Here is a 22556-nt window from a genome sequence, read left to right as displayed (position 1 = left end):
ATACCCCTTCCACCTGCCAGAACTGGACAAGGTGCAGATGTCTTGCTGGGGACGATGCCCCGAGGAGCTGGGCCCTTGTGCAGCACACAGAGTGCATGTTGGCACGGACACAGGGCCTTATACAGGGCTCTGAACTCTGAACTTGGTGGTTTTATTTTTAGGCTATGTGGATTGCTTCATGAAGGAACGGAGGAGAGATTCTGCAGTGGGCTGAGTGTCTTCGCCCCCCCCTCCCCACAAATGTGTATGCTGAAGCCTAACCCCCGACGGGATGGTGTCGGGCTTTTGGGGTGTGGCGGGGTTCGATGAGGTCATGGGGTGGGGTGTCACTCTCCCCGTGGCAAACAGCCTCAAAGCTCCCGTTAGACTCATCTCTTTCCCAGCTGCCCTCCTCATGGCCGTTGGCTGAGTTTCTCCTTCCCTGCCCACCTCCCAACTGCGGCCTCTTCTCTTCTCCTCCCCTCGGCAAAAATAAAGCCCTGCACTGAAAGACCTCGTTCCTGATAAGGCCATGGAGCAAGCATGCTCTGAGGGCTCCCGTTGTCTTCCGCACAGAAGAGCGCAGAGAGCGAAACTAGAACCACAGCCATCTTGCTGCCTGCAGACAACTCTTATTAGTCTTTTGTCCTTCACTGTTGTATAACATCTTTCTACAGGATTGGGGTTCCCCTCTTTGGAGCCTCTGTGAACCATGGAACCTGGTTACTCACTTGCCAATTCACCTCTCCATCCACCCACTGCCCATTCATACATCCACCCACCAACCATCCAACCATCTGTCCATCCATCCAACCATCAATCCATCCATCCATCCAACCATCCATCCACCCATCCAACCATCCATCCACCCATCCAACCATCCATCCATCCACCCATCAATCCATCCATCCATCCATCCACCCATCCATCCACCCATCCAACCATCCATCCACCCATCCAACCATCCATCCACCCATCCAACCATCCACCCACCCATCCATCCATCTCCATCCATCCACCCATCCATCCATCCATCCACCCATCCAACCATCCCATCCATCCACCCATCCATCCATCCACCCATCCATCCATCCATCCACCCATCCATCCATCCACCCATCCATCCATCCATCCATCCAACCACCCATCCATCCATCCACCTACCCCTTCTATCAATCTGTCCACCCACCCTTCCTTCCACCCTCCCTCCCTCCCTTCTTATATTCCTTCCTCCCATCCAGTAAATAGTTGCTAAACACCTGCCATCTCTACTATCCCTGGTTAGTGTTCGCCAGGAAATGAGTCTTTCCTGACTGAGGCCCTTTGAGGCAGAAGGCCAACATCTTGAGGGCTAGCCCCAGAGAAGTAACAGAGTCCACGAGTGTGCCTCAACTCCATGATTCCTACGGAGCCTGGCTCATGTTGTTTTCTCATGACTCACTCTCTCATGGCTGGTTTCATGCTGTTACATTCCGGGCGGCAATAACCCAGCTATCTAAGTTGTGGTTAGTGGAGGTTTAATTTGCTACTCGGCTTCCACTAAGTGAAACCTGAAAGCAAGTGAATGGAGGCAGCCTGGTCCCGGTGGGGGCTGGGAAAGGACACTTGAAGCTGGAGGGTGCGGTGGCCCAGGAGAAGGTGTGGTAGGCACTGGAGAAGACCCCCTCTCCGGAGGGGTCCTGCCTTCTGACCCAGGAGCAGGGAGCTCCACAGAGAGCAGGCAGGCATCCTGAGAGGGTCTGGGGCACAGTCTTCTCCTATGCCCAGGTCCCTGTGCCCAGAGGAGGCCAGACCCAGAGCCCTGGCCACAGTGGTGAAGGGATGGCTGGTGCTGCCATGGGGGAGCACAGCGAGAACCCTGGCCCCCTGCACACTGGAGGGTGGCAGCTTTTCATGAACCCTACTGTGTGTGTTGTCTGATGGCTGGGCCCCCCCTCCCCCTGGACCGGGAGCCATTCCTTGAACCCTGTGCAGCTTAGCTGGGGTCTGGTGTCCTCTCGCTAACCTGTTCTGTCCCAGGCGCTGCCGTGGCTCGAGCATGTGACCATCCAGCCCTCCACCCACCCCAGCCTCCTAAGGAGGGTGTTGAAAGAAAGGGCCGTGATTGCACGTGAGGGGCCCACAGCTTCAGCAACAGGGGTCGGTGTTTCCAGGGAAATGCTTGTTTGTCAGGAGGGTGAAACTCTCCAAGTGATCGTGACCGAGCACCTTCGGGCTCAGTGCGCGATGAGATTCCTGTCTCCCGGCGCGGATTCTAGTCTTCCACGTGCTCCTGCTGTGCACTCTCATCCCTTTGCCGATGCTGGAAGATTCCAGAAGGCTCTCGCCTGGTCCCCACCTTCAGACAATGGGGCCCTATTGGGAAATGAGTTTCTCTCTTTCAGTGCAAGCCGAAGGTGTGAAGGTGGGAGGGCCTTCGGGGTCCTTCAATCAAGACCCAGAGAAGAGCCTCTCGTGGGCCCGAAGGAGGTCCCGTCCCTGCCGGAGGCCTGGCGTTGCAGAGTGGCCTCCACGGGGGATGTCTCCGGGGCTCTCGGCGGGAGTCTTCTGCTGCTGCTCTCCCAGGGCCGGGCCTGGAGAGACTCCCAGTGCTGGCTTCCGGGCTTGGCCGGGGTCAGTCCCTGTAAGAGCCTCCCTCCTGGGACCCGGTCGCTCCATGGCAGGAGGAGGCGGCATGGGAAACGGCGGGGACGGCCACACGGCCCGTTCTGATGCGGACCGCCCCCCCCCCCGCCCCCGCGCTCTGGTCCCGATGGGAGGTGGGAGGGGCGCCTGGCAGAGCAACGGTTCCGCGCTCCACGTCCTTGGCATGTGCAGGGGGAACGTCCCCAACCCACGGCCGTTTCCACGGGCCGCACGCTCCGTAGGAGTTCCACTCTCGAGGCTCTCCCCTTGCACGATCGCTGTGCGGGAACTAGACTCGCGCAGTGACCTGTCCTTCTGGGGGGTAAGCCCTATGCAGCTTCAGGGCCTGGAACCCCCCAGGCTGCTGATCGGTTGCTGCCTCTGAGACCCTAGAGGTCTCTCCGAGCCGACGGCAGGCTGGCCTCACTGAGGGTGGAAGCCGCTCGAGCGGCCGGTGGCGGCGCTCGGCGGTGCCTCGGTGGCCAGCCTCACGCAGCCTGGAACGCGGCCCTCTGTCCCAGGAGGAGGCACGGCCCTTGTCGGTGTGGATTGCGTTCATTCACGTCTCTCAAGTCGCTATGGCATCCTGCCCACTGCTGGATGCATGACTGCTCACGGGAGCCAAAGCAACCCGGGCCTGCCCTCCTGGGGGTTCAGGTCTGATGGGCAGACTGACACTGACCCAGAAAGCACCCAGACTGGTAACACGGGTGTCTGGCTCGCGGCGGCAGGCCGGTCCCTTGTGCCAGGAGGCAGGCGGCGCGAATGGGTCCCTGCCAGGGAGGCCGCGGGATGCCATCCGCCACAGATCGTTCGGGAGGTGAGATCTGAGGACGGCAAGCACGCCGCCCACGAGGGCGAGGCGAGTTTGCCTTTTGGGTGGAGCTTGGATTGGAGAGGTCGCAGTGGAGGTCAGCGGAGGAAGCCAGGGCGAGAAGCCGTGGGTGTGGACAGAAGACGTGGCCAGGTTTGGGGGTGTGTTGAACACCGTCCCTCCTCAGATACACCTGTCACGGCAGGTTCCCAGCTGGTTCTGGTCCCGGCCAAGCGTAGCCCCAGCCTGGCCTGCGGCTTCCCGCTCCCCAGCTGCCCTGACCTTTGTCCTGCTGGTTTCTCAAGGGTTTCGTCTGTGCACACCTGGGCCTTTGCCACCGCAAGCCCACTGACGCTGCCTCCTGGTCCAGAGGAGCCGGCCCTGCTCTGCCTGCACACCTCTTTGCAGTAAAGATCTTTGATTTTCTGAGATATTCTGTCTGAGTGATCCTTTCAAAGGCCTGTGGAGGGAGGCCCGAGGGCCCGGATGGCTGGGTCAGGGCCCCGATTCACAGCTGCTCCAGACACAGCGCATCTGGACCTGCCCGACCTGCTCATGCCTCCTTGTTGAGCTGAGTAGAGGGGACCGAGCAGCTGGCCCTGGGCGGGGGGAGGCCAAGCTCGACACCAGGACAGATCCTTGCCTGCTCCCTTCCTGCGGCCTCCTGTGGGACAGGTGGGCAGCCCGGGGGTGGTGGTGCTTAATGGGGCCCCAGGGGCAGTGATTTCGCCCCCAGGGGGCCACTTGGCGACATGGGGAGACAGTTTTGGTGGGAAGAGGGGGTGCCATTGGTATCCAGTGGGCCGGAGTCAGGGGTTCTGCTTGACACCCTGCAGTACACACGACAGGCTCCTGCAAAGAAAGTTCTGGCCCCAAATGTCAACAGTACAGAGGGCAAGACGCCTTTCCCAGCGGAAGCCCAGCCCAGCCCAGCCTCAGTGGTGGGTTGATGTTGGGATTCCTATGGTCCTGGGAACTCTGGCACTCACCCTGGCCCCTTTGGGCTGACCGCGCTGGTCCACTATTTTCCCATCTGTAATAAAGTTTTACTGTGTATGCCGGGCAGTGCTTTAGGAATGCAGAGGGAAGTAAGAATTGACACATAAGTGGGAACGACTCCTGTCACTGGGGGCAGAGACGCAGACAGAAGTTATGGCTTCAGGTGGTTCTTGCTGTCGGGGAGTCAGGAAGGGCAGTCTCCTAAACAAGGAGCTGGATCTGCTGGATGAGGCTGTGGGGTGGGTCAGGACAAACCAGGCCGAGGGCATCACACGTGCAAAGACCCTGAGGAGCAATCCCCCATTGGGTTAACGCCCATCTGCCTGAGCTGAGAAGCTGGAAGACAGAAAGTCCCCCCGGGGCTTCAGGATCAGGCTCACCTAGGGAGCAGCTGACTCTGTTGGGCACTCTTGTCCCTCCTGGGGCCCCCTGGGTCCCCAGACCACATTCATCAGCCTTTTTCCTTTGCTATCTCTGGGGGAAGAATGCTGACGGCAGCCAGACCGTCGACATGGGCTTTCGATATGAGAGAAATGGCAAATCCTGGGATGGCTGAGAGAGGCCGTTCCCCCATTCCTGCACTGTGGGTGGAAATGAAGCCAGGATGGCTGGGCTAGCAAGTCTTGGACTCCACCCAGCGCCCTGGTCCTGCAGACTCCCCAGGCCTGGGTGACCCATTCTGAGTATGCAGGACTGGGAGGGGGCAGCCCAAGGGGACAGCTGCAGCAGCTGCCCCAGGATCCTGCAGCCAGGCAGACCCTGGCCAGGGCTGCCACGCCTGCCACATGCCCCTGCAGGCGGCCAGAAGGGCTGACACCCTGGGGAGCCTGGCTGGGAGGATGGGGCGCTCGTTCTTTGCAAATACGTCCACTTTGCTGCAAAGCCACTCTGTTGGTCTTCAAACTTGGCGGATTAACTTCCCGGGAGAGATAATATCCTAGCAACCTCTCGGGTAACCCGGACACCCGTGGCTGGAGTTGCAAAGTTGTTTACATTGAGTTTTATGGCATTTGAGAGAACTTGGCTATTTTGAAGCTGGGAGGATGGTGTTTCAGAATTTCCAAAAGTCGATCCTGGGGCAGAGGGGCCTAAAAACAGATGGACTAACTTTTCAGGAACGTGAACTCTTAACTTCCAGCGCACCCCTGGGCATCGGGAGGCCGCCGAGCTGGGCGAATCTGCGTCTTCTCTGGAGAACCATGTGTCCACAGATAGGCCAGGGCCCCTGCCCCCGAGGTGCCTCCCCCAGCTGCTCCCTGTCTGGGAAATGGGGGTGGGGGGGCGGGCAGGGGGCGTGGCGCCTGGGGAAAAAAGGAGTGAAAGTTGCCGAAAACTTTAGGGGTAGGACATCAGAGGCACTCGATATTCGTTGGAGGAAAAACGAGTTACACATACTTTTAATAATGATGACAATACGGCATTGCCGTGACTGTTCTCTTACTGTTATTACCGTTTCAAAGAGATCTGGGGGTAACGCCAAAGGAAAAAAAGAAAAAGAAAGAAGGAAGGAAGGGAGGGAGGGAGGAAGAAAAAGAGAAAGCATAAGTGCCTGGAAGCAGAGTCGCCAGGTCAGGTGGACACGTACCGTCTGATGGGCCCTGGAGGCAGATTATGGTCTGAACGGCGGCGATGAGCGTCTCCGGATACCCCCGGTGCTGGGTGGGGTTCGCCTTTTGAATTTGTGGTAGGCGAAGATTCGTGGTTTTCTTCCGCAACTCTCTGCTTTCATTTGCGCTGAAATATTTCCACGTGAGGAGGAATAATTTCAATTCCTTCTCCATGACGCCTCTGTGCCCATCCTTTGCCCACGTCCCCATCGGGCAGCTGGCCTTCTGTTGGTCCTCATTAGTGCTGCTTGCCGGACAGCTGTGGTGCGTGTCCCGTCTGGGACTGCGGTAGCCACGTGGCTAGTACTGGACCCCACGCTATAAAGGGTAGCTCGCATGTCACCACCAGGGTGAGCATCTAATGACCAGTTTGAGGTCTTTTCTGCCTGGCACGGAGGACCGGCCACATTTGAGATGGTCCCCGAGTAACTCTGACGGGCCCAGGGTGTCCACAGACCCTGGAGGGACGTGTATTATCAGCTGGAAATAAACTATTGTAGTTTCAAGCCTCCAGAGTTTGGGGGTTGTTTCGTTAACGCAAAACCTACCCTAGATCGACTAATACATTTTTTTATTGATTTGTAACTCCTGTTTATTCCTTAAGAAAATGAGCTCTTAATCTATCATATGAATGACCCATATTTTAGTGAATTTCTGTTGATGTTGTGGCATTTGCCATTAAAAGATGACAATTTTTATAGAGTCAACTTCATAGTCAGCTGGCTCTTTCTCATGGATTTTTTTTTTCATATCTAAGAAGGCCTTGCCTACTCCAAAAAAAATTTTTTTTAGGTCTTCTCTATTTTCTTTCTCCTTTCCTTTTCTTTTCATGGCTTTAATTTAAAGACAGAATTACAATACCACAAAATTCACTCATTTAATAGTGTATATTCACAGCATCATACAAAGTAACCACAATCTAATGTTAGAATATTTTCATCAGCCCAAAGGGAAACTTGGCCCAATTAGTAGTCACTCCCTATTTCTACCCTACCCCCAACCTCAGACGCCCACTAATCTGTCCAGCTCTGTAGATTTGTGACTTCATAGAAATTCTGGATCAAATGGAATCATACACTTGTGGTCTCTTGCTACTGGCCCCTCTCCCTTAGCACGATTATGCCGAGTTTCATCTGTCCTGTAATACGGATCAGTGCTCCATTCCTTTGAATGGCTGGGTAATACCCTGTTTTATCAGTTGATGCGCTCCGGGCTTGTTCCCGGTTTGGGGCTATGGTGAATACTGCTGTTGTGAACATGCACGCAGAAGTTTTTGCATAGACATGTTTCCATTTCTCCTGGGTGTTGGAAGTGCTGGGTCATACGGTAACTCTACGTTTAGCATTTGGAGGAACCGCCAAACTGTTTTCCCAAGGAGCTCTACCATTTTGCATTCCCACCAGCCGTGGGTGGGGGTTTCCAGCTTTTCTACATTCTCACCCACACTTGGGTTATTGTCTGTCTTTGTAATCTGAGTCAGTCTAGTGAATGTGCCTTGGTTTTCACTGTGGTTTTGATGAGCATTTCTCTAACGACCCATGATATCGAGCGTCTTTTCATCTGCTTATTGATCATTTGTATATCTTCTTATGAGAAATGTCTACCTAAATGCTTTGCCCATTTCTTAAATTGGAGTTTTGTCTGTGATTGTTGAATTGTAAGAGCTCTTTATATTTTCTGGAAACAAATTTCTTATCAGATACATGTTTCAGAAATCACTTTCCCCATTCTTTAGGTTGTGTTTCCTTTTCCTTGATGGCAATGTTTGCAACACAAATGATTTTGCCTTTGATGACGTCTGGTTTACCTATTCTTTTTTCTTTTCTTGCTTTTGGTGTTGTATCCAAGAAGTTTTGCCTAACCCAAGATCATGAGGATTCAGTCCTATATTTTCTTCTAGAAGTTTTATCATTTTATTTTATTACTTTTTATTTTAATTATTCATTTTTTAAGTAGGTTCCACTCCCAGCATGGAACCCAACATTGGCTTGAACTCACAACCCTGATATCAAGACCTGGGCTGAGACCAAGAGTCAGATGGTTCACTGACTGAGGCACCCAGAGTTTTCTAATGTTAGCTCTGACATCTAGGGCTGTGATCCACGAGAAGCAAGTTTTTCTGTATGATGTAAGGAAGGGATCCAAGTGAACTCTTTAGCATGTGGATAGCCAGTTGTCCCAGCACCATTTGTTGAAAAGATGATTCTTTTCCCATTGAGTGGTCTTTGGTTCCCTTGTCAAACATCAGGCGGCTGTAATGTGAGGGTTTACCCTGGGCGCTCTGCTCTGTTCCACTGATCTCCGAGTCTGTCTCGTGTCGGTGCTACACTACCTTCTTACAATAGCTTTGTAGTGAGTTTGAAATCGGGAAGTTGTGAGTTCTCCTACTGTGTTTTTCTTTTGAAGATTGTTTGGCTATTCTGGGTCCAAATGAATAGTAGGATCAGCTTGTTAATTTCTGCAAAAAAAACCCAACCAAACAAAAACCGGCTTGGATTTTGATAGGGATTGCATTGAATCTGCAGGTCAGTTTGGGGAATATCTCCATCTTAATAATGTTAAATCATCTGATGCATGAATACAGAATGTTTTACCATTTATTTAAGTCTTCTTTAACATCTTACATTTCCACAATGTTTTATAGCATTCAGTGTACAAGTCTTACACTTTTTCTGTTAAATTTCTTCCTAAGTATTTTCTTCCTCTTGCTATTACAAATGGAGTTGTTTTCCTAATTTGATTTATAGAGTTTCATTTCTGGCATGTAGAAATACAATTGATTTTTTTTTTTGTATATTGATCTTGTTTCCTGCCACATTGATGAACTAGATTATTAGTTCAAATAGTTTTGTTTTTGTATGTGTGGATTCCTTTCCATTTTCGGTATGCAAGAACATGACCTCTATGAACAGGGATAGTTTCACTTCTTCTCTTACAATTGGGACGACTTTTATTTCTCTGCCTTGTCTAATTGCTCTGGCTAGAACCTCCAGCAAAATGTTGAATCAAAGTACAGAGAGCAGATATCTCTGTCTCGTACCTGATCTCAAGGGGAAATCCACCCAGTCTTTCAACAGGTTGATATTAGATTTGAGTTTTTCATAGTTGTTCTTAGAAGACTGAGGAAGTTCCCTTCTATTCCTGGTTTGTTGAGTGTTTTCATCATGAAAGAGTGTTACATTTTGTTAAATGCTTTTCCCACACCTACCCAGACGAACTTGTGGTGTTTACTGTCTATCCTAACAATATGGTATATTATATTGATTGATGTTCCTATGTCAAACCAACCTGGCATTCCCGGGATAAATGTCATGTGGTCGTAGTGTACAATCTTTTTATATGTTGCTGGATTTGCCTTGCCAATGTTTTTTGGAGGGTTTTTGCATCTATGCTCATAAGGATTTATAGTGTTTGCTAATATTCTATTTCAGGGTTTTTTCATTAATATTCTTAAGAGAGATTGGTCTGTGGTTTTTGAAATTTTGTTCTATCTTTATTAAATTCAGTATCACTGTCACACTAGCTTTTTCTAAAGATTTTTGAAATTTCCTACTTTTCCCCTACCCCGGAATAGTTAAAATGGCATTGGAATGACTTGTTCCCTAAAATTGTGTTTGAATTCCTTGTGAAGTCACATGGTGTGGTGCTAATTTGACATGAAATAGATCTATTTAAGAACCTCATTATTATTATTATTATTATTATTATTATCATTTGGTAATTGGGTCATTTTCTTTTTTCTGTCTCTTCCGGGGTTAAGATTTATAATTTATATTTTCTTAGAATCCGTTTCATCCAAGTTTACACATTTATTTGCACAGAGTTGATTGAAGCATTCTCTTGTGGTTCTATTCATTTTCTCTGCTGATATTTCTCTATTTGTATTTTTCTTTATTCTGTATACGTGTGCATATGTATTCTCCCTTTCCTTCTTAATTAATTTAGCTGCCTTATGTGCCTTTTTCCCTCCAGAGTCCTCCCGGCCACACCGTTCTTGGAGCCGTCTGTGGCCCATCCTGCCCGGTCAGGCCTCGCTCTCCCTTCTGTAGGATCAGCCCTGCTCTGTGGTCCGAAGGCTCTTTACACTTCCTGCTGTGTCCCTCAATGATCTCTTTAGGGTCGACTTTGTCTTTGCATCTGGATCTTGACCCAAACAAGCCCCAATCATTTCCCGGCTGCAGTGTGAGGGACAGACTAGAAGGGGCAAGAATGGTGGTGGTAAGGGGAGGTCTGCTGGCAGTTGCTGTGGTCTGGGAGCAGGAGGGAGGAGCCCCATCCCAGAAAATGGGGGTGTGAGGGAGTGTGCAGTGGGAGTGGGTCTGGGACTTGGGGACCAGACTACACAGCTCACACCTTACCATTTATTGCTTTCAGCATTCCTTCTGAGGTCATAGGACTCAGGCAAAGCTACAAAACTGAAGACAGAGGGGAGATCTTTATTCGGTCTCTCAGCTTTGCCTCCAGCCCTGTCAGACCTCCGTGAGATCTTGCAGAAAAAGAGACGGGGTGCTAAGGGCAACAAGAGAATGTGATTACCCCCAGCTGGCCCTACTCCTGGCCCTGCATCCGGGGCGGGGGGGGGGACAGTCGCCTGTTGTAGATGTTGCAGGAGGGGCTGGCCAGCTCTGGGGAGGCCTGGACAAGGTGCCCGGACCCAGAGTGCTGACCTTTGGAGGGCTGGTGGCCAGCAGCCCTCCTTCCCCCAGATGCTAAAAGAAGGAACAATCCAACAAAACCAATATTTTTCAGATGGGTTTTGTGCTGTTTGCCTGGTGTTTTGGCCACTACAACCCCTTCAAAATCCTTTCCACAAGTAGGCAAGGAGGCAAGTGCGCAAAAGGGTGTGATGTGAGAGGCAGGGCGGAGAAGAGCAGGGACGTGTCCAGGAGGAGAGGGTGTCATGGTGGCATCTCTGCAGGGTGACACTTAAGTCCAGACTGGGTGGCTGGGAAGGAGGCTACCCTGTGAAGGTATGGGTGGAGGGGACCCCAGGAGGCAGGCCGGGGTGAGAGCAGAGGCAGCGTGCCTGGAGGGTCGTGGATGACAGGGAGAGCCGTGGAGACAGTCCCCTAGAAGAAGAGACAGTTCCCCAGGTGCTGGGTGACAAGGAAGGGCTCCCAGGGACAAGGGTCTGTGCAAGGAAGGTCCGCCCGCCTCGTCAGGACCCGGGAGACTCTGGACGCCTGGGTGCGGACTGCCTTGTTTCTGTTCGATGTGAGGACCGGACACAGCAGAGCCTAGGGAGGTCAGGTAGGGCCTTCTTTTTTTATCTGGAACCCCAATCCTGCCACCATTCTGTGGGTAGCATAAAATAACGTATGAGGCCACGCAGATCGATCAGGTGTTTGACAATAGCTTCAGGCCACCAGAAATTGTCCTTAGAGTCACGGCCACCTATGCCATGGCTCAAGCCTCGTGGGGGCCTCTACTGGGCCACGAGGCCACATCCAGGGAGCCTGGAGCCCACCCAGTGTTCCCTTCTGCTGTGGCTCCCAACCACGGCGTAATCCGGAGCCCTCTGTGTGCGTGGCGTGCCCAGAGCCCTGCTCCCGGGCCCTTGTACCACAGACAGAGAAAGGAACGAGGATAAAGAAAAGGCTGGTCACTTTAGTGGCTCGTTCTTCCAGACAGTGAACGCTGAGCACCTGCACCTCTGTGTCGGGGGCACGAGGTTCCTGGCTTTGAGGGGCTCCCATATGCAGGGCAGGGGGACGACAGACAAATAGATGATGAGCCAGGAGGGAGGGCGGGGGGACCGGAGCTGATGTGGGTGCGGGGCTGGATAACGCGGTGGGGTGTTGGGAGGCCTCTTGGAGGTGACGGAGCAGAGGCCGGTTGGCATCTGGAGGAACTTGGGAAGAAAGTTCCGGACGGAGGTCCCTTAAGGTTGGGATGGGGTGTGTGCAGCTGTCATGCAGAGAGAGGCCAGGCAGGCGGCAGGCAGGAGAGGCAGGGACTGGGTGAGCAGAGTCCCGCCAGGGGCCGGATCCCAGGCTCCTGAGTCTCCATCCAACAAATGTCCCTTTCCAGAAAGCCAGCCCCAGCTGGCGTCTGAGATGTGCATCCTGACATGTGTCTGGACGGGGCAGGGGGAGTGGCCCTGGGGGGTCTGACGGCAAACCCTACCGCACTGGCCAGGCATGGACTCAGAGCGAGCCGGCTGTGTGGGAGTGGGGTTGTCCCCAGGAGACCCCAGGCTGGGGGGGATGGAGGCTGGCTCCCACGGGATGCACGGGCTGGGGGTGCTCATGGCTGCTCCTCCAGTTTCCCAGAATGGCAAAGTGGTCACAGAGCATGGGCTCTGGAGGCCAAGATGGTTCAAGTCCCCGCTCCCCCAGAATTCCCAGCTGGCAACCTGGGATGTTCCTTCAATCTTTCTGAGTTTCAATTTCTCTTCCAATGAGGCATCAAAGTCACGGGCTCTGGGGCTAGACTCCCTGGGTCCTGGTGGTGACCTTGGACCATTGACATGCACCTGCCCCTTACAACGCAGGGCTTTGTCCCACACCCCCCACAAGAGCATGGCTGATCGTGGCCATGACCCTCAGCTTACAGCAGGGAGATGACCACTGCCATTCATTACCCAAATGTCTGTGGCTTTGCACACTAAAGGCATTATTTCTTATATCCTAATTCAATGAAGTCTGGCTGTGGGAACAGCAGGTAGAGTTGCTCCAGGAGGTCATTCGGGGATCCAGGCTCCTCCCAGCTTGTGGTCTTCTTGGGGCTTCAGAATCTTCCTCCTGAATCCCCTGCAGAGGGGCTGACAGGCCAGGGCTGGGCCGTTTCCACCCCCATGCCACGGCCACGCTAAGTGCACGTGAGGCTGGGGTGCAGACCGGCTGTGTGTCCAGGAGGAGAGAGGCCAGAGCTGGTTCAATAGCCCGTGTCAGTCTTAGCCGTCACTGCTTTATCTCCTGCCATTGCTGGGGCAGCGAGGAAGGGGTGTGGAGGGCCCGGGATGGCCTGGCCTGGGCGAGCTGTGTTCGCTGTCATCACCGTCCCATCAGAGCCGACTTTGAAATCCCTGAATGAGGCTGCCAGGGTAAGCTCAGGCCTCACAGGGCTCCCCACGTTGTTGGCTCTCCCCGAGTAAGAGATTTTTCTTCCCGGACAGTATGTGTATGTCACCAGCGCCTCCTCTAAATCCCTTAATCTTATTATTCCGTTGTGGGAAGGCTCCAAACATTCTTTTCATATTAAAAAAAAAAAAAAAACTGACAAGTTTTTAAAGAGTATTTTTTTTTTAAACCCCGGATTTCCAGGAGGGTCATACCCTGTTGGGGAAGGATTGGGGGGTCCTGCTGGGTGTGAAGAAAGGGAAAGCAATCCTCAAACGGGATCTCCCTGAGATCTGGTCCACCGGCAGCCAGCCCAGGCGACAGAGGGCCGGCTGTTTGCACGACCAAAGCCCAAGCAAATACCCTGTCCCCTCTGGTTCCCTTTCCAGCATCGACTGCAGGGTGGGAAGGCAGAACGCTCTTGAACCCGGCTGTGCATTCAGCTCACAAGAGGCACTCGCAGAAATGCAGATCCCCAGGCCCCATCTCGGTTGTCCCGATGCCGAATGTCAGGCAGGAGTGCTGCGGAACCTGAATTTCTAGCAGGTGCTCTCACGAAGTGCTGACGGTCTGGCCACGGCCTGGAATTTGGGTAGCCCAGTTGCAGGGGAGAGTCGGGTGAGCCAGACACACCCCTGGCTCTGGGACGCTGACCATCTGGCAGGGAGGGTAACCCACGGAACCCAGTCAGAAACATCACCCAGGACCAAGGCTGCTGGTCACCACCCCGGGTGCGTGTCACGCTCTGCACGGGGCCTGGCCACAGGCTTTCTGTCATGTGTCTTTGAGGATTGCATTTGAGGGATGGGGAGATGGAGGGCTCCTGTGTGACCCAGTTACCCCTAAGTGGGGGAGCTGGGCTTGAGTCCAGACGTACCTCCTCTCTGGGGCCTACACTGTGGGTGGTCAGGGGAGCTGCCCCGGGGAGCACCTCTGTCCCACCTGCCGGGGTCGAGGAGCAGGCGTCCCCATGCAGGTCCCTCCAGGAGGCCCTGCCGATCCCCATGCGTGCCTTTAAGAGAATGGATGTGAAGTTCACGTGGTGTAGCAGGAACCGTGTTGAGGGGATCACATCTGGTACATTCTGTGCCCATGAAACAATTACAGCCCCTTCCATCCTCCCAGCCCTGAATTCTGGCCACCGCTCATCTTCCTTCCATCTCTGTGCATTTCGCTCTTCTGGGCATTCTGTGTAGATAGGGCTGTGCGCTCTGTGGCTTCTGAGTCTGGCTGCTTCCATGGATCGTCACGTGTGTGTCCGTGCCCCGTGCCTCCAGTGGCTTCCCACACACACCCCTGCCCGCTCCTCACCGCAGCGCAGGGGCTGCCCCGGGGGGTGGCAGAGGGGAGGGGACAGCTCCCCGGAGGAGGTGAGGGCACACAGGCAGGACTCCGGCTGCGGCGGCAGGGCGGGNGGGGGGGGGGGGGGGGGGGGGCTGCCTTGAGTCCCAGGCCTTTGTCCTGTCCTCTGTGCACCCACAGCTGAGCCGCTGGAGCAGGAAGCCGCAAATGCATCTCAGATGCTCAGATGGATCCCTGCAGGCCAAGGCCGGGGTTCCCTCCCTCCTCCCTCCCGCCCCAGGACGGCCAGCAACTGGCCTTTTATGAATAACCTCGTTTGCACTTTGTTTGAAAGCGTTGTTGGGGTGGATTGCCCTGGGGTCCCACTGATCCGTCAGACCAGTTTCCTCCCACAACAGCCCCGGGCTGGGCAGAGACGCTTGTATGACGTGGGGTGACCGTCTGCCCACCAGACGGGGTACTCAGACTTCATCCAATGCCAGCCCGTGTTCCTGGGGCGTGGGACGCCCCTCCAACCCTCCCATCCCGGCTCCCTTCCTTCTAGGATCCAGCCTGTCCTGGGAGCTCCTTACTGCCACGGCTGCTGTATCCTGGCGCGGGAGCACCTTCCCGCGGCTGCCCTGCCCGGGGCCTTGGACGGGCCACGGGTTCCGGCCAGTGGGAGGGGTGACCCCACGCTGGTGGCGGAGGAAGCCATTTATCATCATGGAAGGATCTGGCTGCTGGCGTGTTTATGTAGAGGAAGGAAATGAACTCTTCATCTCCTCCAAGGGGCGTCTGGCCTGCCCCGCCGTCCGCTCCGTCCATGGGGGAATTTTAAATAACGAGTCCCGTTTGTCAGTACCTGTTTAGTGTCTCCCGCGGGGCTCTCGCTCATCACTCCCTGGGTGCCGCACTTTATTGCTGCTTCCTCCTTTAAATAAACTCTACCATAAATTTAATTCTGGTCAGAGCTGAGCTCAGAAATCTGTCCCAGCAACGTGGACCGGCGAGGCAAGGCTCTGCCTTTGGGGTGGTGTCCAGAGCAGACTGCCCAGGGCACCTGGGGGTGAGGGGGGTGCCCGCTGGGGCTCAGGAGGCCACAGCCCTACAGGCTCAGGGATGGTGTGGTTTGATGCTCCACATTTCCAAGCCAGGGAAGGAGTAGTAAAAACTCTCACCTGGCAGCTGGCGTGGAGATCGCTGGAGTGCAGCTGCACACCCGGCAGCTCGGGCCAGGCTGGGCTCCTCCTGCCTACAGGACCACTCAGCTAAGCGTACCTCTTGAACGAACAACTGAGGCTTTTCCACCTCCTGTGTCCTCCGGGGGGGGGGTGGAAAAAAAAAAAAGACCGGGGGGAGAGCATAGACCAGGCAGCTTCCCTCCACCCACGCATCGATCCATCCCCTACCCATCTGTCCACCCCCCACCCACCCATCCAACACCCCCCCATCCATCCAACATCCCCCCACCCATCCATCCAACACCCCCCCCATCACACATACATACACTTACTCATCAGGGTTTTGTTGTGTACCCAGTGTGTGCCAGGCCCTGTGACGCCTGTTGTGGACCCAGGACAAGGGTAGACCCTGCCCCAGGAGGGGCTAACAGAATGGGAGGGGGCTCTGAACAACTGAAGGTGTGGTACCCGAGGAAGGAAAAGCAGAGGGACCACATGACAGAGACCCAGGAGAGGCATTGTGAGGAAGGGCTGTGTGAGCTGAGCATGAATGATGGGGCAGCACCCATCCCGGGGCCTCGGAGTTGGGAAGCACATCTGTGGGGGTTGATGAGAGAGCTCTCAGAGCCTGGGAGGAACAGAGGCAGCGGGAATGGGGTGCAGAGTTCTGTGGCCCGTCGGCTGTGGTCGGGCTGATATGTACACGTCCCCCCACCCTCTCCCCACACCACGGCTGCCGACACGCAGTTAGTGAGGCAGTCGCAGGAAGGGCAGGGGCGTGGGGAAATGCAGTGGAGATGTCTTTTGGGGTGCACGAATGTGCAGGTGTGTTTAAAGTCACGGGAACCGTGAGACCCCTGGAGGAAGTGTGTTGGAGAAAAGGAGAGGTCTGAAGCTTAGCCCGTTGGAGAGAAGAGGAGGCCAAGCAGAAGGTCAGCAAGAAGGAAAGGGGACCAGGAGCCTGTGGGGTCCCTGAGTCCAGCAGCATCCTGTGTTGATCAGGGCCCTGTCCTCTCGCCAGAACCTGTGTCCTGATTTCAAATCCTGCTGGGTTGTCCTTCTCTCTCTCAGCTCCATCCCCAGAAGCCAGATACAGCACTGTGCTCTGCTGGGGCCCAGGGTAATCTCAAACTCTTCCCCTGGCATTGGGGGCCCTTTACAGCTGGGCTGCCGCCACCCCTTTGGTTCTCCCACACCCCTCCTTCATCCCTCACATGGTTCTGTCCGGCCCCTCCGAGCCTCCCACCGTGACTCAGCCAGGCCCTGCCCTGCTTCACCACCCTATGCCGCTCCTACCGTGTGCAATGTCCTGTGTATTCCTCACCACCATCCCCCGCCCCACACACTCCTGTGCACCCTTCAAGACCACCCCCCATGTTGATCCCTCGGTTCTCTAACGGTATGGCAGCAGAATGGGGAGGGTGCAAGCTCTGGGGCCAGATTCTCTGGGCTTGGGTTTTGATTCTGCCCATCATTGTGTGGCCCGGGTCTCAGTTTCCTTTTCTGTAAAATGGGCATGATAATAGTTCCTACATGTTCATGTTGTCAGGAGAATCCTGCCCTTCACACATGGGAAGCCCCAAGCCAGGGTCTGGCACACAATAGCAACTCAGCACAAACCAGCTGCTGGGGCTTTTTCTGGGACCCCAGAACCCTCTGGCCCAGCAGGAGGCCCCCCAGACTGTCCTTGGTTGAAGCACTTGCCTCCCTGAGAGGCTTGCAGGCCACTGGGGCAGAGGCAGTGTCTGATATGCCAAGGACATGGACTTGACAGTGTCCCCGGCAGGGTGGAGGCCCCAAGTAGAAGAGAAGGGCTCTCAGTCTTAGTCCAAAACAAGGACAGGGCCTGAAGACAGAGGGAGCCAGTGTTGGGTGGTAACTCAGCAATGGGCATGCAGGTCTGGAGAACCCTGGAGCCCCCTCCCATTCATCCACCTTTCCATCCATCCACCCACCCACCCATCCATCCATCATCACCCATCCATCCGTCCATCATCCATCCATCCACGGAGGCACCATCCATGGCAGCACTGGACACTTCACAGGCCCAAGGGAATGATGCCCCAGGGAAGCCCTTGGCTGTGGAGAGAGGGATTGTGGGATGTTTTGGGTGGTTGGGCGGCAGCCACCAGGCTGTGCTCAGGAGGGAAGAGGTGCTCCATCCCACTGCAGCCCTCAGGGGAGATGGGGTTCAAAGAAGCGTCCCTTTCAGTCCCCACCCCAGCTATCTCGTTAGTGTCCTGGGGCTGAGGGAACAAAGCACATAAACCAAGTGGCTTAAGCAACAGAAATTTCCGGACACCAGTAGTATTCAGGTGCAGGCAGAGCCGTGCTCCCCCAAGGTGCCCGGGAGAGGTCTGTCTGGGGTCTGTCTCTGGCCTCTGCTTAGTCATGTCACTGAAGACTCTACAGGTTTCTCCTCTGTGTGTCTGTCTGTACCCCCTTGTTATGAGGTCTCCAGCACATCCTCTTCTCAACCAATCACATCTGTAACCGCCCCGTTTCCAAATAAGGTCACATTCTGGGGTCCTGAGTGTTAGGACTTGAACAATGAATCTGGGGTGTGGGGGACACAATTCAACACTACCATCTGCCGAAGCTAAAATCCCTCTTAGTGTGAACAGACCCTTTGTGGTCCCCTGACTCTGTTTACCCTGAGGTTGGGAGGAGGGGGCAGGGGAACTGGTTCCTAGTCGCCAGAAACCATGGTATTTGTGGGTTTTTTCTATCTTCCAGCACATAGACCAGCAGGACTCAGGAGACACCCAGAGCTCTGTGGAGGTTCAGGCTGGGCTCCCCCACTAAGCCCAAGGGCCTCTGCAGGGAAGGTGCCAGGCTGGGCTCAGGGATCCCTACTCTGCCCTCTGCCTCCCCCCGGGCCATTCCCAGCATCCTCAGGTCCCCCTCGCCTTTGGGTGCCCCGAGTTCCCAGAACCAACCCAAGGATGCTGTTCCTGGAGAAGATCTCCTGGGCCACACTGTGCCAGTCCTCAGGATACCCCCATCAACCCCTGCCTGGAGGTCACGTAGCTCTGGGAGACCCGAGGGGTCAGGAGTAAGCTCTGAGCCACCAGCTGGCCTAAGACCCATCAAGATAAGTGGGGTGGGGGGCACACGTGAATCACTTTAATCTTCCTGATGGGCTAGGAGCCCAAACCAAGCCGTTGGGAATGAAGCTTCAGCTTTCCACACACCCATTACCTGGAAAGAATTGTTCAAGTCTGAGTCTTGCTCTCAGGCCAGGGTGGGGACGCCCACACCTAGTTCCTGCCACACCCACCTGTGCCCCGATCTCTGCTCGCACCTGGAATCCAGCCTCCAGGCCTTGTCCATGCCATGCCCCCCGCACTCCCTGGGAGCATGCTGTCCCGCCCTGCCTGTGGCTGAACTCCAGCCTCAGGAAGCCCTGAGACCCCTGTGGTCCTGGACATAGGGGAAGCCCTGCCTGGGGGTGGGGATGGGGGGGTCACTTGTGCTGCTGCCCTCGCATGGAAGGCCTGCCTGCAAGACCACCGGACGGGACCACCAGACCCACAGGCCACCTCCTAGCCCCACCCCAGAGTCCCCAGCCTCCAGCCCTTCTCCATGCTCTCCTCCCTGCTCTCCCTCTCCCAGCCAAACCTGGTTTCCCTCTCCTTCCCCTCAGGGACCCCCACCCTGACTTTTTTTCTTGAGGACAAATAAATTTACCCTCTGACAAAGGTGGGTGGTAATTCTGGGGTCCTGAGGAGCCAGGAGGCTGTGAGCTGCCCAGACACCCAGCACCCCTTGCCCACCTATCCAAAGTGGAGAGGGGGGTAATGTCTCAGTAGCGGATCCGCAGATTTCCCACCTCATATGTTGGAGATGAGCTGTGATCAGGAAGCTTAGAAGCAGCCCCCCGAATCCTTGCACGCCATCTCCCGGCCCAGAGTTGCCTGAGTGCTGCCGGGACCCAGGGACAGCCTGGCTGGTGTCTCTCCCCGCCCGCCCTGCCCCAGGCTGCCCTCTGCAAGCACAGCAGGGAGGGGGGACCCCTTCCACGAGCAGGTGCAAGGACCAGCCCCGGGCACCCCCAGTGTCTCCCTACCAGTGCCGCGGCCGGGAAGGCCTCAAGAGTTCTCTGCAGACCACCCACAGTGGGTCAGGCATCTGTGAGCCGTGTGCCAGGAGGTAGAACACTGCCCCTCCCCACGTCGCCGCACCTCTGACATCTGGGCTGCTGAGGAGACAGGGCACGACAGGGGGAGTGGGGGGTCAAAGCCAGCCCTCCAGGGGGCTGCCCCTCGCAGCTGCGGGGGAGCACTGAAGAGGCTCCGTGGAAACGGCGGGGGGTGGGGTGGAGAGCCCCGAGAGAGGAGCCACTGTAGGCGGGGACTCACCCCAGGGAGAGGGAACGTGCCCCCAGAAGGATGCTCTCACCCGAGTCCCCCTGAGGGGGAGCTCAGGATTCATGGGGAGCCTCCAGGTGTCCATGGGGAGGGGTGACCCCCAGGTCAGCTGGGCGACAACACAGGGGAGACCTGCCCTGCAAGGTGCACACACACGTGAGTGTGTTTGTGTGCGAGTGTGTGTGTGCGTTATGGGTGTGGGAATGAGTGAGTGTGCGTGTGTACAACGGTGTGCACCTGTGTGAGTGTGCATTCATGTGTTTGTGTAAGTGTGTGCACGTGTGAGTGTTCCTGAGCTTGTGTGCAGGTTATGAATGCGTGTGTGTGTGAGCACGAGCGTGTGCACACGTGTGCGCGCGTGTGTGCGTGTGTATGCGTGAGTTGTATGTGTGGCCGCGCACGCACATGTCTGTGTGCCGCGTGTGACCCTGTGTGAGTGTGCGTGTCTGGGGCACCAGGCACACGCGCCCCATAGGGCAGCACAAGGCTCTGGAGCACCGTAGCCCTTTGAGCCGTGCGCCCTGGTCCTCTCGGGATGAGGACAGGAGTGAACCTGGATGGCCACGTGCCTGGGGTGGGGGGAGGAGGGAAACCAGAGGGGGCGGGGGAAGGGGGAGCCCGGGAGGCAGGTCACAGGCGAGGCTGGTGCGGAGCCAAGGCGGGGCCGGGGTGTCGCAGCAGGGACCCGGCCTGGGGGACTACCAGCCACCATGGCCTCTCCTGAGGCCGAGGTAACCTCGGGGAGCCACTCCTTCCCTTTGTAGGAACGGAGAGGTGGTGTCTGGGAAGGGTCCGGCTGGCCGTCACGGCCCCCACCCCGTGAACCCAGCCACCTAGGCCCGTTTGGGGAGTGGAGTCAGTGCCAGGGCCCCTGGGGACTCCCAGGTCCGCACTAAGGCTGCCCCCTGGTGGTGGATGAGCCCAACCTGCCATCCGTAATTCTAACCTTTCCAGCCGGTAACCCCTGGAGGCAGGGGCAGGAGAGGGGGTCCTGCACAGTGAGGCGAATGGTCCAGGGGCCTCGTGGTGGGGGCAGGAGGACATTTCTACCTTCCGTTCCCCCAACGCCCTCTGAGGCAGGCCTGTTCACAGACACCGTCCCGTCCTGGTGGCTCTGTCAATAGCCCACAGAACCCACACTGGAAGCCCAATCTCTCCGCCCGACCCACAGCCCTACTCGTCACGTTTTATACCCCGGAAAATGAGGCTCACAAGGCGGGCTGGCCCCTCCCAAACACCAGCAGCAGAGGGTCACCCTGTCCCTGAGCTGCTGGCCCCGTGGTCCAGGGGCCTGGGGATCCAGGGACTTGTGGGGAACATCTCGAGAGGTAGGGGGACCCTCTGCATGGAGGCCAAGATCATTCCCTGGGGAAATGGGAGGCACGGACACCGTGGAGCAGGTCCTGGCTTGCTGAGTGTGTTCCTGTGGCCCCGCGGAGTCTCTGCTTCCCCCCCAGGGACCAGGACCCCAGGACCCGCCTCCCCAGACAGGCGTGTGTCCTCTGGAGGGGACGGCCCCAGGCATGCAGTCGGTGCTCATCATCACGGTCAGCCCCTTGAGCACCAGCTGTGTGCGGGGTCTGCAGTAGACGGGAAAACAGACCCCCCAGCGCCCAGGCTGCCCACATGTCACTGCTCAGAGCCCATGAATACGTGGCCTTACGTGCTGGGGTGACCGCAGGTGTGACTGAGTCGAGGGTTGTGAGATGGGTGGTCACCTGGGTGGCTGTGTCACCATGGGTCCTGCTGAGAGGTGCAGGGGTGTGGGAGGCAGAGCAAAGACGAGAGCGTGGAGCCCGGCGAAACCGAGGGCCGAAGCTCAGCGGGTGCTGCCCCGGGGCTTCACGGGTGGAGGAGAAGCAGGAGCCCCGGCGGGACCGCGGCTCTGTGGGCACCTTCCCCGTAGCCCAGCGACACGCCGGCCCTCCAGGGCTGTTCGAGAATAAACCCGTGTGTTCCAAGCCGGCAAATTTGTGGCCATCTCTGACAGCAGCAATAGGACACTAACACAGGTCCCATCTAGGGAGTCATCCGTGTCCTCTAAATGACAGAGGTCACTTGGGACTATTCCCACAGCGCTCCCAAGGGCCGTCGGGAGGGACTCCAGCCCCACTGCCCAGGCCCCAAAGCAGAGCAAGGCGGGGAGAGGTCTGGCCAGAGGCGCTGGTGGCCTTGTGGGGAAGCTGAGGCAGCCTCAGTACCCCCCCCTCGGTAGCCTGGCTGCCCAAGGCGGGGGGCAGGTGGCTTAGGGCTGGGAGCCCCCAGAGAGCTCTAGCTGGCGAGATGGCCCTGCCCTGTCCTGCTCTTCCCACCGGAGCCTGCCAAGAGCGACCAGGGAGAAATAATAGAACGTTCCTTTTGGACATGTTTCCTCCTATTTTTAAACTGTTGCTTTTTTTTCCCATAACTGTTTGGATATTTAACTTCAGCATCCGGGGAGTAAAGGGACCCGCGAGGCTCCCCAGTCTGTCTGGAAGTATCTCGGGGGCACGGAGTGCCAGTATGGCACAGCCACCGCCTCCCTGGCCAGCACACACAGCCGCCCGGCATGGACGCTTCTTAGCCCCATGTTATGGGGGGGGACACTGAGGCTCGGGAGAGGAAGTGACTCAGCCCATGTCCCTGGCTCCTGAGGC

At 56.2% G+C, this 22556-nt stretch overlaps 1 protein-coding gene across 1 annotated transcript in view; it reads right to left on the bottom strand.

The window, feature by feature from the left end:
* ANO1 (anoctamin 1) overlaps positions 1-22556 on the bottom strand; it is a 274227-nt gene that overhangs the window by 187821 nt on the left and 63850 nt on the right. The window lies entirely within an intron of this gene.

The sequence above is a fragment of the Ailuropoda melanoleuca genome, chromosome 16 (genome assembly GCF_002007445.2).
Source record: "Ailuropoda melanoleuca isolate Jingjing chromosome 16, ASM200744v2, whole genome shotgun sequence".
Classification (NCBI taxonomy): domain Eukaryota; kingdom Metazoa; phylum Chordata; class Mammalia; order Carnivora; family Ursidae; genus Ailuropoda; species Ailuropoda melanoleuca.
The sequence above is the reverse complement of the archived record's forward strand: the minus strand, read 5'-3'. Positions and strand labels throughout refer to the sequence as shown.